The sequence below is a fragment of the Vulpes lagopus genome, chromosome 9 (assembly GCF_018345385.1).
Source record: "Vulpes lagopus strain Blue_001 chromosome 9, ASM1834538v1, whole genome shotgun sequence".
NCBI classification, from domain to species: domain Eukaryota; kingdom Metazoa; phylum Chordata; class Mammalia; order Carnivora; family Canidae; genus Vulpes; species Vulpes lagopus.
In genome coordinates this window covers 32,266,385-32,280,858 of record NC_054832.1, presented here as the reverse complement: position 1 = coordinate 32,280,858, position 14,474 = coordinate 32,266,385, and the positions used below count along the sequence as shown (strand labels likewise).

At 36.0% G+C, this 14,474-nt stretch overlaps 1 protein-coding gene across 13 annotated transcripts in view; it reads left to right on the top strand.

Annotated features, from left to right (window-relative positions):
* Positions 1 to 14,474, top strand: part of LOC121498500 (folate receptor alpha-like) — a 203,694-nt gene that overhangs the window by 951 nt on the left and 188,269 nt on the right. For 4 of the 13 annotated variants that reach the window (XR_005989817.1, XR_005989812.1, XR_005989810.1 and 1 more), the window contains exon 2: positions 1,828 to 1,897. The exons of the other annotated variants lie outside the window; for them this stretch is intronic. The gene's annotated coding sequence lies outside the window, so the exon portion shown is untranslated. The remainder of the gene's footprint in view (positions 1 to 1,827; positions 1,898 to 14,474) is intronic. 13 annotated transcript variants of the gene reach the window in all.

Here is a 14,474-nt window from a genome sequence, read left to right as displayed (position 1 = left end):
TATATAATTTAACTATTTAGAGGGTCTCTTGAGGTTTTCTAGTGGTTGGCAGTTGTGCATTCCATGTGGATTAATGCGAATTAAGTGTATATTTTTCAGAAATGGAACCCTTATTTTCCTTTGAGTCAGCAAAGGTCTCAAGTAGGCTTCTTTGCCTTGCTTACGGTGTTTCTGCCTAAAAAAACAGTGCCTTTCCTAAGCCACTCTTATATCCCCATGCTTAAGAGTCAAGATCATAGTCTCTCTCCAGTACCAATGATTGTTCTTTCTAGTTAAATGAATTTTGTTTTAGCATAAAACAGCATAAATAATTTACTGTTCTGCGTAAGAGAGGAAAGGAGAAAGTATAGAGTTAAAAAATATTTTCAAAAAATCCATGAGATGTAGTTTTTCATTAGATTATATGAAATTTTTGCTTACTCAAGCCAAAGGAATATTATAAATAATAATTAGCCCATAGTAAAGCTACTTGAGAGCTTTTTGAAGAGTTAAACTGTGGTATTATTTATAGACAAAAAAGGTAATATTTTCTGTGTTTTCTTGCTTCAATTTGTCTTGTTGCTTTTACACATTACATGTTATAATGTAATCTATGAGATAGAAACAATACCAGGAGTCCTAATTAAATTAAAAGTAATTACCAGTTGTACAGATAGGGCTTTCAATTGAGCAGCAGGAAGTTGATATTTTGTCATCCCCAGTTTATCTCCATGCACTGAGCACGATTCTTTGTACCAGTTATTAATGGCATTTTCTCAACGGTCATGAAGAATGTGGGAAATAGGGAATGAGGAAGAGAACAAAGGAAGAGAGGAATTAGAGGAGGGTCAGAGGGAGACAGAGACAGAGAGGAATCTTTCTGTTGCTGTTCTTCAACTAGGATCCAGGGAAATTTTTCATGCATTGAGAAACCTACTGCCGTCCTTCACTCACCTATGAAAGAAATATTTGCCCAGCCCATATTCGTAGCATATCCTAATTTTTCTTGACCACAAACAGAATTTTAAAAAGAGCACCTCAAACATTCTGTGCTCAAGGTCTGGTTTATGATGTGACAGATTTTCCATTTTCAGAAAGAAAAAAATAGTTCTAGCTCCCAACAGGAATTTAATTTGAGAGAGGGAGGGAAACGGCAATATATAAAGATTTCCTACTGTCCAATTTCTTATTCTGCTTTTCAACTGGGCATCCTTTAACAATTGGAAGCAATGCCATTCTCCCACCAGGAAACACAGTGCGGGCTTTTAAAAAGCATTTACAGGGTGATGTCCGTTTGATTGACCGTTATCTTGCTGGCATGCTGCTGCTACAAATATGAGCAATTATTGGGAAAGCAGTCAAATTAAATTTTCATAACTATAAAACTGAATTTTACCTTAGGGGCACAGCTCCCTTCCTATTTCTACAATCTATTTTCTATGCTTTATATTAAATCTAAACAAATGAATGTTTACCAACATTAATATTTTAACATGGCATGCCAGTCTGTGCCCTCTCTCCAACAACTTTTTCATCTGTCTAGGATTGTTCTATAAGAGAGTTAACTTTTTTAGTATAATATGGATCATTTTGGATTGGTTATTCTTAATGGATTCTTTCCTATCCACCAAAAATATAGCTTGGCTAATTCTTGCCTTTAACAATCAAAATCAACAAATGGCTTATATGAAATCAAATTTAATTTTCTTAGATCATTCTTATCAAGGTATTAAAGGCTGGTTACCTCAATGGGTCCATCCAACATGTGGATGACAAATGTTCTAAATGGCAGGTAGGATGCTGTGTTTCCTTCCCATACTCATGACTGATATTGTTAAATGATTACAGCACAGTTCATCACTGAGACTAAGTATTGGCTTTTGGCAGTGATTTGGACTGATTTGACTTGACACCAAAGGTAAATCTTATTTTGCCATCTCTTTTACAAATGGTCCTCTCTCTTTGTGCTCTTGCTGCCCCACCTGTCATGTTCTAATATCTCTCCATCTTAAGCCACATTGGGAGACCCAGCTTCACCAGATCTTACCCTTACCTAAATCACTTATACTGCTTCTCTCAATTTTATCTGCCCTTTAGATCTAGTTCACATCCTATCTCTCATGAAATAAGTTTTCTCAGATTTATCTAGATCACATTGCCCCTTATTTAATGATCATGCCCTTTTGCTAGAGTGATCATATGTTTAGATTACTTTGGTTAACCCCAGATTTGCATGTTGTCTTTGTCTTTTGTCTGGCTAGTGTCACTTTTTCCTCTTAAAAGTGTTTCAGTTCAAACAATATATCACATGATCTCCTTATTCATACTGTATAACTTATATTTAGCTCTTATTAATCTCCCATTTTGTATGGATCTAATTATTTTGGAATTAACATTCCCCACTAGATGAACTACTAGGGAGTTTATTTATCCTCCCTCTGGAACTAGGCCAGGCATAAAGAACATACCTCATAAGTCACTGATGTCAGAATACTGGTAAATTCTCTGTCCATGGTCAGAGGCATTTCTCAGATGTGCTTGATGAATGCTAATTGTGCGGGACTTCCTGGGGCTCTAACCAGATATATGGGCTTATTCTTCATTTCTGTTTCTGATCTGTAGCTTGTCTCCCTATGTCCTCCTAGGGGTGATGTCTTTGACAGCAACTTCTCTTGTCAAGTTATAGGAGTTTCTGATAGATGGTATAGTAGCTTGTATTGGCCTACTCTGACAACCCAAAAACTCATGTCATCCCTGATCATCTTTATTACAGCAAACATCTACAGATCTCTCTACACACCCCATTATTTCCTGACCTTTTGAATAGGCTCTAGGATACATGTATTATTTCATGCATATGGAGATTCTTTTGTCCAAAGTGAAAGTTAATCTGTGCTAATGCTCAAATGATATCAGTGCTTTAATTTTGTAGAATTTCATAATATGAGAGCAAGAAAAAAAAATCCCTAGAGATGTAATTTAGACTAGCATCTAATTTATAGAGGTTAAAAATTTCAAAATTCTGTATGTGACTATATATTATCCGTATATAAAATTAGGAAGATCAAAATTAAAACTTTTCTTAGTTCTTGCTTGGTTTCTGAAAGAAGAAATTTTGATTTGAGAAAACCAAAATCTTTCCAGGAAACATCCAGGGGAAAGGATAAAGGTAGAAGAAAACATTCTAGGAAGAAGTGATAGGTTCTCAGGAGTTTGCCTACATAGAGCTGCTGAATGTGATGGGGCCTTTTTAACTTTATTCATTATCAATAAATAAAAGTGAACATGAGAAGTTAAAGATTTACTCATGACTGTGACCTTGACCTTGTTGTAATATTACTTTGTTTGGCAGAACTATTATCATCCTCTCACTTCAGCTTCAGCTCTGTTTTTAAAAGGCAAGAAAAAGGAGGGAAGAAGGGCACCTGGGTGGCTCAGTTGGTTGAGTGTCTGACTCTTAATCTCAGTTCAGGTCTTGATTTTAGGATCATGAGTTGAAGCCTCATGCTGGGCTCCATGTTAGGTATGGGGCCTACTTAAAAACAAAAAGAAAAAGGAGGGAAGAGGAGTAACACTTAAATTCCTTATTAGTAGGAGTGAAATGAGTGAAAAATTATGTGAAATGTTTGCAATACAGAATGGTGAGGAATTAGATAAAGATCATTTAACTACTCATTCTCAGACATAGTGTCCCAAACCATGCAATATACCACTTTCCAGTAGCTGAAAAATAGGAAGGAAAAAATATTAATTTGGGAGCTAAATGATTTTTTATTTTAGAGACTACCTGTACAAAAGAATGATGCAAAAAAAAGGTTTGCTCTCCTAATAATTATTCACTCTTTTTCATTCATTTCATTCTAACATAACTTTGTGATAATTTTCTCAAAATTTTCCTATATCAAAAATTTCATATCAAAGCAATGTCCAAAGTGAATGTCACCCTGTTCACAAGGGAAGGACTTTTTGAAATATCTGCTAATCTTCCTAATCTTAAACATTTATGCAGACTGAAATGGCTTTAGTAAGTAAGAAGAAACAAAAGAAAGAAATATAAGAAATGATTCATACCTTCCCAATGGTAAAATTTGAGCAGTTATGGACTGAAGATCTGTATTCCTCAAGGGAATTGGTCCTACAATTTCAGGCAGTGAATGACATTTTTGAATCCTTTCCAATGGTTGCCCACCTTTCTTGGCCACATACAACTGGGCTAGGCAAATAATCAACAGCATTTTTTATCTCTCTCTACTGAGCATTACACTAGGTACTTTGGGGAAGGATGCCAGCTGTATATATGGTGCATTGATATGGCTGCATAGTCTATCCTGGCATACTCTATTCTTGCTCTCAACTTATTCTCAAAGGTCTTCTTTCTCAGGAGAATAGCTGGATGTGCTTCCTCTTCCTTCAGCAAAGTGATGCCAAATATTGGTTTCTGAAACTGGCCCTCTGATGAGTGTCTTTGTTTCCTGAGAGACCCAGGCTTCAACCACCTAGGAAAGACCACAATACACCTTTTTTGCTTCATTTATTGAGTTGCCAATTGATGTTCAGGATTTTCCAGTGTGATTACCAACAAAAACAACCATGCTAAGTTCTCCTTTTAACATCATTTTCTTTTCTTTTTTTTCTTTTGATTTATTTATTTATTTTAGAGGGAGAGCATGTGGGAAGGAGGGGCAGAGGGAGAGGGAGAGAGAGAGAATCTCAAGCAGACTCCTCATTGAGAATGGAGCCTGATGTGGGACTTGATCCCAGAACCCTGAGATCATGACTTGAGCTGAAATCAAGAGTCAGACCCTTAACCAGATGATCCACTCAGGTGCCTCAGCATCATTTTCTTAATTAGACTTCTTGAAAAAAATGTATTGAATCCTGATTCAGGAGGTACATTAAGCTGTACAAGTAAGATGACTCATGTTTACTTCAAATGACTTCGTGATTAATCTTAAAGTTTCTCCTTTACTTAGTTGTTCGTTTATTTATTGATTTAATCTGCCAGTTATTCAACAAATATGTGAATATTTATTAGTTGGCAAGTTTTGTGCTAATTGCTGGATTATAAGCAATGAAGACAACAATCAGTTTACCTGCCCAATGAAATTTAAATATGAGATGAGCAGCCTATGTTATAGTGATTTTCAACTTTAATTAGGACATTATAAGGTTATTTCAATTCCTTAAGCATATGAGGTGCCTACTTTATGAAATCACAAATAGTGGTAGATAGAGCATTGAATGCTGTGAAGGAAAACACCATTGTTCTTGCCTCCCAGGCAATCACAATGTGGCCTCAGGTTTAAGCATATTTAAAATTACTCTTTAAACTAGATAGACATTATAGTAATAACTAAAGTGATATGAGAGTTAGATGAAAGAAAGAGCAAGAGTGAGAAAATGGGCTGGAGGGGAGGAGAGAAAGAAAGTAAAATGGACACATCGAAAAAAAGGGTGGAAGGGGATGGGGAGAGATGGCAAGTCCTTCCTGCATTAAGGTAAGCAAGTAAATTCATTATCTAAGAACAGTAAGAAACACTGCTGTAGGTAGACAGTTCAACCTAGAAATGTAAGTAAAGTCCACGCTATTAAGGACTTGAAATGACAGCTTGAACGGGTGGGCCATTGTGCGCATGCAGAACAGGCTCAGTGATAGCTTCCCAGGAAAGGAAAGACACTGGTTTGATCGGCTTCACAAAGTAATGTCCACAGCAATACTTTAAATGTATTGGAAAGGAAGGAGTCTGGACATCACTTAGGGAAACACTGCAATTGTTTGGGTGAGAGAGAATGAGAACTCCATCTAAGGCAGAGGAAGTGAAAACTGAAAGAGAGACTACAGAAAGTGTATTGAGGCAAAACCAGTAGATTTTTCTGATCACATGATGCTGGTAGTGGTAGATCTCTCTTTCTTGTAAGCAAGCTAAGGCAGAGCCTCAGAGGGTCTTTTCCCAATACTATATTTTGCTACTGAGTCACAGGTTGGATTTGGCAAGTAGTATGGTTTTTGATGCCTTCTAAGAGAGCAGTTTCGGTAAGTGGCAGAGACAACACAATGGTAATGAGTTAATGACCAAGTAGAAAAGAGAAATTTGAATCAGTGGGTAAAGTCAATTTAATCAGTCAATTATAGAATTAAAAGTTGTCTTCCCAAATTGGATTTCTTCAAAAACAGATTTCTTCTTCATTGCTTAGTCAGAGACAAATGGATATTTCTTTGATGCAAGGAAATATTACAAAAAAAGTATCTTCTTATTTTAATTATAAAATTAAAAACTATTTATTGAGCACTTGGTAAGTGCTAGGGACTGCTTGTAGAGGAGTTTCAATGCACAATGAGAATGCAAGTCATATGGATCACACAGCAATTTGTATTTACAAAACAGCAGCAGTTTCCTTTCTGTTAAAAAAGAGATTTGAAAAACGTGGAATTCTGATATCTAATTTCTATAATGATTTTTTCTCCATAATTTGTTTGGGTGCCCATCATGCAGAAATCCTAATGCAGAAACAGAAAATGAAATAAAATATTCTGCAATTTCTAGTTGGCTACCTGGCTCTTCTGAGCCCTTAGCTTCAAGGATTTTTCAAAATATATTTTTCTGCACCACAGCTCAGAGTTGCTAAATCCAGAAATTGAAACATTCTGAGAACCAAATCATTTCAGGGTAAATCAAAGCTCTTGGAACATTGCCCTAGGATTTTGAAGATAGTGTTTAATAGTGAAAAATGTTCAATATTTTTAAGGAAATTCCAATTATGGAAGGCTGCCACATTCACATTCCCGATGATGCATGGTGTCTGACACAGAGTGTCTTGGTTTGACCTTTCTTTCTGTGAAGAACCAGGATCCTGTAGGTGAAGGCAAAGGTCTAGCCCCTGGCAGTTCCACCAGCATGCCTACTTTTATAGTTAACCTTTGTGAGGAAATCTGAGGCTGATTCTGTTTCCAACTCCACCTTAAAACCTGGAACGAGGTACCTTCCTTTATTCCATCCTGATCAGTTTCTTTGTTGCCTGTTATTTTAATGCCAGCAACTGTGACAGCTCAAGCCTTCTCCAATATCTTGCCTGTATTTGTTTGTGCTCTGTAGGACTGGTGATGAAACTAGAAGATGGAAAGAGAAAGAGTGAACATACCCACACAAGTCTTAAGATCACGAGGCATTTTATAATAGTGGAAAGAGCATGAGTTATGGAGTCAGATAGCAATATGCAGATACGGATTGTGTAACTTGGAGCAAGTTACTTAATGCTTTTGTATCTCAGTTTTCTCATTTGTGAAATGGGGATAATTAAATTTACATCATAGGATATTTTGAGGAATTAAATGAGAGAAGCCACAGAACACAGTGTAGTTGATAAATACATGGGAACGATGCTATTATTACTAGTAATACTAATAACGATAAAAGAATGGAATCAAATAAAGATGAAGCAGGGATGATAGGGAGCCATGGGCAAAGGGTCATCAACCGCAATGCTTGACAATTCAGAAGATGCCCTTACATCTTTCTAGAAAGTGATGGAGGAACTTGATCATCTCAATTTCACAGGGATTTTGCCTCTCATAAGATAATATGCAAGGTCAAGTGAAGCCACATCAAACTGAAATATCCTCTTTTCCCTCTTCCCCTCTAAGTTCCACCCGTTTTTTGGAGGCTTTCTGAGGTACCCTTTCCTAAGATGCTGTTGCCACTGATCTCTTCTAACAAGGACCTCATTTTCTGTTGAATTAAGGCAATAAATTACATACCATCTGGTATATTTTCTCATTGCTTCCTGGAAGTGTGGCTTCCAAATAAGACAGAGATTTCCTTGAGTTAAAGAAACTTGCCTTATACTTCTCATAGATCCACCATAGGACCTTGCACAGCTGAGCATGCAGAGAAGCCTTAAACCAACACTACAATGAGGGGATGAAAAGAGTAATAGCCCTAAGTTCCTTATACCACAGAAAATCCTTTCAATGGTGGGGGTGGGGGTGGGTGGGGGAGGATTTCTTTCCTCATAGATAGCAAATTTTCTCTCAGAGATAGAAAAAGTATTTACTTTTTCCTTGTTACTTTTCTACATTGTGGTCTCCCTTTCTCTTCCGTTCACAAAAGTTCATAGACTCTTGAATTAGATGGATTCTTTAAGATTGCTTAATTTTCACAACTGAACCATGAGGACCTTGCTAGCCCAAATACTGCAGTAATAATAATCAAGTGAGATTTAGTGCCCAAGACTCAGGACTTTCACTCCAGGCTTCTCATGGCTCTTCATCCTTCTCACTGAAAGATGATCTTCCAGCTGACCACCTACATATACTCTGCCTTGTTATCTTTTATTCTCCCCCCATCCAAATCATTCAAGAAATTTACACTTCATGGAGTTGAAATGTATGTTTAAGCAAGGACTTCTAATTGGGCTTAATTAAAGTTTGCTAGTGTTTTGCAGAGAATTTTGCAGCAAGGCTTTGTGTTTCTTTGTGAAATTGATTTAATTTTACATTTCTAAATTTGAAAGGGACACACTCACACATATGTGCCTGCATATGCATGTATTCATATATGCAAACATACACACACTTCTCAGATCTCTTCTTCTCTCCAATAAATAACACCCTCATTGTTATTCTCTAGGGCTGTTTGTCCCAGTATATTGAAAGGCATGTCAGAAAGCAATCATTACAAATATTGCCATTTAGGTCAGAATATATAATATAAAGGGGTAGGGGGGTGAGCAGTTGGTGAAACCCAGGGAAAAAAAACCACATATAAATGAAAGGGAAATAAGCAAATAATTCTCGCAATCTCAATTCTTTTTTTTAAGTTTTTATTATAATTCCAGTTAGTTAACATATAGTTTAATTGTAGTTTCAAGTGTACAATATAGTTATTCAGCACTTCCATACATTACCTGGTGCTCATCACAAGCACACTCCTTAAGCCCCATCACCTATCTCACACACCCCACCACCACCTCCCCTCAGGTAATCATCAGTTTGTTCTCTGTAGTTAAGAGTCTGTTTCTTGGTTTGCTTCTCTTTCTCTCCTTTTCCCCCTTTGCTTATTAGTTTTGTTTCTTAAATTCCACACATCAGTGAAATCAAATGGTATTTGTCTTTCTTTGACTTATTTCACTTAGCATTATATTCTCTAGCTCTATCTGTATTGACACAAATGACAAAATTTCATTCTTTTTTATGGCTAATTAATACTCCATTGTATATATATATATGCCATATCTTCTTTATCTGTTCATCTATTGATGGACACTGGGGCTGCTCCTATATTTTGGTTATTGTAAATAATGCTGATACAAACATAAAGGTGTATGTATCCCTTTGAATTAGTGTTTTTATATTATTTGGGTAAATACTCAAAAGTGTGATCAATGGGGGATCCCTGGGTGGCGCAGCGGTTTGGCGCCTGCCTTTGGCCCAGGGCGCGATCCTGGAGACCTGGGATCGAATCCCACATCGGGCTCCCGGTGCATGGAGCCTGCTTCTCCCTCTGCCTGTGTCTCTGCCTCTCTCTCTCTCTCTCTCTCTCTGTGTGTGTGACTATCATAAAAAAAAAAAAATGGTGATCAATGGATCATAAGGTATTTCTATTTTTAACTTTTTGAGGAACTTGTGTATTATTTTCCACAGAGGCTGCACCAGTTTGTATTCCCATCAACAGTGACGAGGATTCCTTTTTCTCCACATCCTCATCAATACCTGTTGTTTCTTGTGTTGTTGATTTTAGCCATTCTGACAGGTGTAAGGTGATATCTCATTGGAGTTTTGATTTGTGTTTCTCCAATGATAAGTGATGATGAGCATCTTTTCATGTGTCTGTTGGCCATCTGTATGTTTTCCTTGGAGAAATGTCTGTTCATGTGGATTATTTGGATTCTGCCTATTTGGATTATTTGTTTTTTGGGTGTTGAGTTTTGTAAATTCTTCATATACTTTGTCACAATCCCTATTCTTAACTTGATTGTCCTAATATCATCTCTTCTACCTTTCCTACCTAATATCATCTTATTCCTCCACATTTCCTGTCTTGTATTAATTGTCTGCTGTTATGTAACAAATTTTCCTCAGATTTACTAGTTTAAAATAACAAACATTTATTATCTCACACAGTTTCTGATGATCAGCAATCTGAGAGAGGCTTAGCCTCGTACTTCTGGCTCAAAATGTCTCATGAGTTTGCAGTTAAGTGGCCAGTGGGGACTGCAGTTATCCAAAAGCTTGACTGCAGTTGGAGGATCTCCATGAAGCTCCCTCATACAGCCATTGGCCTGGCGTTTCAGCTCTTCACCATGTGGGTTCCTCTATAAGGTTGTTCATAACATGGCTTTCTTCAGAGCAAGTGATGAGAGAAAAAGAGAGAGAGAGAGAGAATTAGTTCACAAAGAAGATGGAAACCACTAGTGTCATTTACAATCCAATATCAGAAATGACAAACCATTACTTCTGCTTCATTCTATTGATTGCACAAACCAACCCTGGTACAGTGTGGGAGGGGAATATATAAGGAGGTGAATATAGTACCAGCAGGTAGGGATCCTTGGGGATCACCTTAGAGGTTGGCTACATCTTCCCTGCTCCATAACTTTCCTCCTCCTTATTTTGAAACTCCTTTTTCTAGAATGGATTGTTAGTTGCAAAGTGGTAACAATTTTGCTTCACTGTTATTTATAATGTAAACAGACATATATTTTTAAATACATGTAAATATATATATGCATACACATATAGCATCGAATTTTATTCATTTGGAAAATGTAAACGATTTGTGGCTTCAAAAAAATGTGACCAACACTAGTTTCATAGTGTTTTTGCTTGACAGTAGAGGGCGCTGTTGGTGTGTGCGGACCCAAGTTGAACTCCGAAGGTAGAGCTACAATGGGACTGGTTAAGTTCTCATTTTGAAAAATAGCCAGATGATTTTCTATCTGATTGGTTTCCAAAAGTCTGCATTTTACTTCTAAGAAAATAATTTTATTTTTCAATAGACAATAATAAATGGGCAACATCAGGCTTTCCATAAATGTTTATGCTAATTCCAATGGTTTTTTTTGTAGTTGTTCTCAATACAGGTTTTTCGTTTGTTCATTTGTTTGTTTTTTTGCCTTAAGAATGGCAGAGAGTGCAGAATAAGCCACCTGAAAGCTATGTTGACCTGGATTGTGTGATGATCATGAGGGAGGACACTGTCTCTTAATTAATTTAGCTTCTCCGTTAAGATTGGGAATTTTAAATTCATTTTTTGCATGTTGGCATATTGCAGTATTGCAATACTACTGACAGTCAGGGAGTTGGTAAGGATGGGATATTTTCTCCTCCAATAGAATGGGAAGAGTACTTTGTGTGGGCACTTGAGGAGATTGTTATTTTTGTCCTTGATTCTTCACTTTCTATTCTCATCAATGGTACAGGCCTTTTGGGGGGTTGCTCAAGTGTTTTTAGAGACATGGTTATTTGAATCAATTCCTAGTATTTGTAACAATATCCTAATAAGACCATTGGCATGTAATCTCTAGGAAAAAAGATCTGGCTTCATCTCTTCAGTTTGAAAAATACTGTTCTTCTCTATCATATTTCACAGAATCCCGTTTGGTCACCACTCATTCTATTGCAAAGTAGTGCAAAGAACATTAGTTTTTAAAGTTAAAAAAAAAAAACCAGTTTCAAATAACATCTACTACTTCCTGGCTGGGCATAGTCTTATGACTCTGTGCCTCTGAAAAATGAAAAGTAATAATACTAGGGTTATTACATTCTGTGTTAAGAACTCTGCCTATTTTCATTTAAGTTTTATAGCAAGTTTTTTACATGTATACAAATATATTCTCTACCTTTAAAAATAAGGAAATAAAATTAAGACACAATGAGTTTAACCTATCTGTTCAAGGTTATACAGATGATAAGTGGCAGAGTTTAGATACAAACTCAAATGCATGCAACATTAAAGTCATTCCCGTAACCACTCTGCTTATTATCAATCTGTAATAATACTAATGTTACTAGTTTAAGAATTACACATGAAAATGAACATCTATTAGCTAGCAGAGAGTCAAAGTGTACACTTTGAATAAATGTTAGTTCCCTTCACTTATTTGGAGCAATTTAGCTAACAGATGAAAGGAAGAACATCTGTTAAGAATGATGACCTCTACTAAAAGAGGCTCTGTCTTAGTTTTGCATAACGATACCGTCATTGTTTTCTTGGGAAACAAATGATAAATGTCCACAAAATTGACGAACAAACTAGGTACTCCTGGATTCTTCCTGAAGCTTGAAAATCTGTATAAAAGTGCACATTAAAGAGAGTTCTTCCTCTTGTAAGTAGTACCTATTTTAATCACAACTCTTGGAAGAAAATTTAAATGTAAAAAGGTGAAAATTAAAAGAACTATAAATAACAACAAATGACTACCTTGTAAATACAAAGCCACATTCACTCCTGGGGCTGTTATGTCTACAAACTATTTGAACAACAGTTAATAAGCACATTCCCAATGAAAGAAAAAGCTAACTGATGTTTCATCCGAGTGAACCCTTTGTTGAGCATGTTCGGAAAATGTAGAGCTGGGAGATAGGGATTTCTGTGCTTTTTGCATTAAGATGTGTGTATGTGCCCACCAAAGAAAATGAAGGGTTTTTCAGGTTCCCCAAATATTCCTTTGCTAATATTCATCTTGTAAAAACATAATAACGTGCTCTGCTTGGATTAGCTGAAAAATCATGTACCTTTCTTGATGGTTTTCCTTTTTTCTGTGTTCTCATGCTGACATATCCTACTTGTGGTTCTCAGGCTGGTATTACCTTGATTCATATGTTGTTTATGAGGCTTGTCTTTGGTGTCAGTGGGCTGGACCAGGGACAGCAGAGTCTAACTCTCTGCAAGTGGGGACCAGAGAGTTGGTGGTTTACCTGAATTATATCCTGTCCTCTATATTCTTAGCTACAAACCTGGGACACTGTAAGGCTAATATTTGGGCTTGGTTTTTAGAAAATGGACCCAGAGAAGTCAACCCCAAATACTAAGTTCTACTTCTCTTTTCATCTTTACATTCCAATTATTCTTTTGAACTTCTTTCTTTTTTTCTTTCCCTTTATTATATTTTAGGGAAAATATCATTATTCCAGATCGTATTATTTTATATGAGAATAAATTTATGTTTTTGAATAGTCTGGCACATGAGCAAGTTATTGAAATGACTAAAGCTAGCATAAAAAGGATATAATCAATTTTTTGTAATTGTTTGGTTTTTGGCTTACCTAGCTCCAGGTTCCAACTCCATTAGTTACTGTGTATGATTATGGGTAAGATACCTAGCTTTTCTGTGTCTTATTCTTGATCTATAAAATGGGAGAAGATAGTGGTTATTTGATGGAATTGTCTTGAAAATTCAATGAGATGATCTGTAAAGTGCTTGGTATAAAGCTTAAAAGAGTTAAATTTTATGGCATATGGTCCCTCGATTATTTGAATTCATGGGGACAAGGAAAGTCATTTGTATTAAAATTATAAGTCAGTTTTGCAAAAGCAACCTATTTCCTCTAGCATACCAATATAGATGTGGGAAGTAACATACATCTCCTATAATAACATAATAGTTCTTGAACATTTATATCTTAGTTCATATCTTAGTCCTTAGTTAGTATAGAACCAAGGTAACAGGTTTTTAAAAGATACACATTATCTAAATAAATTCTTCTAGTCACCTACCTTTACTTTACAGATGAAGAAACCAAGGTGTATAGACAGTGGGGGGCTTGCCCATGATCAAATAGTTAATAGTAGAACAAGAATTTAAAATCAGTGCCTGATTTAGCAAACAAGATACCTTGACAACTCATCAGAAAAGCTAAAAACCAATCTGGACTGCTTGAAATATAGAACTGTAGTCGCTATTTCCAATAAATATTAAATATTTCAAAGCATACATACTGTTTTTAAGAAATTTTAACCCGTTCATAAGAAATTTTAACCAGTTCATACGTCCCAAGGAAGAGCTTTGGAAAAACTTTGGGCCCATGGAGACTTCCATGTCTTTATTTTGACCATTGCTTTAGTAAGCTGAATTTTTTCTTTAAGCTATTTTCTTATATTTTTATGTTCGTGTTAATTACACCATGTACAAAGGAGTTTCACATATGTTTACAAAACAAACCCTTACTATACTTTTGTAATTACAAAGTCTGCCTCTAAATTACTGTTTCATATGTTTGTGTTTCAATTATTAACTGTGGCGGCATATAACTAAAGCTGAAAACATGTCATTTCTATGATAATAAGTGAACGCAATTAGCAGCATATCTATTCCACACACAAAATATATTCATTTGCATTCTGTCTCCTTGTATTATTTAACTGTATTTAGGCCAAGTCATGTCATTTCTCTGTTACCTTTTTTCAATCTAAAAGAACTCTGTCTTATTTTGTAAGTGCTTTTATGATGTCTAAATAAACAGACTTGGGTGAAGTGATGATCTACAGACATATACC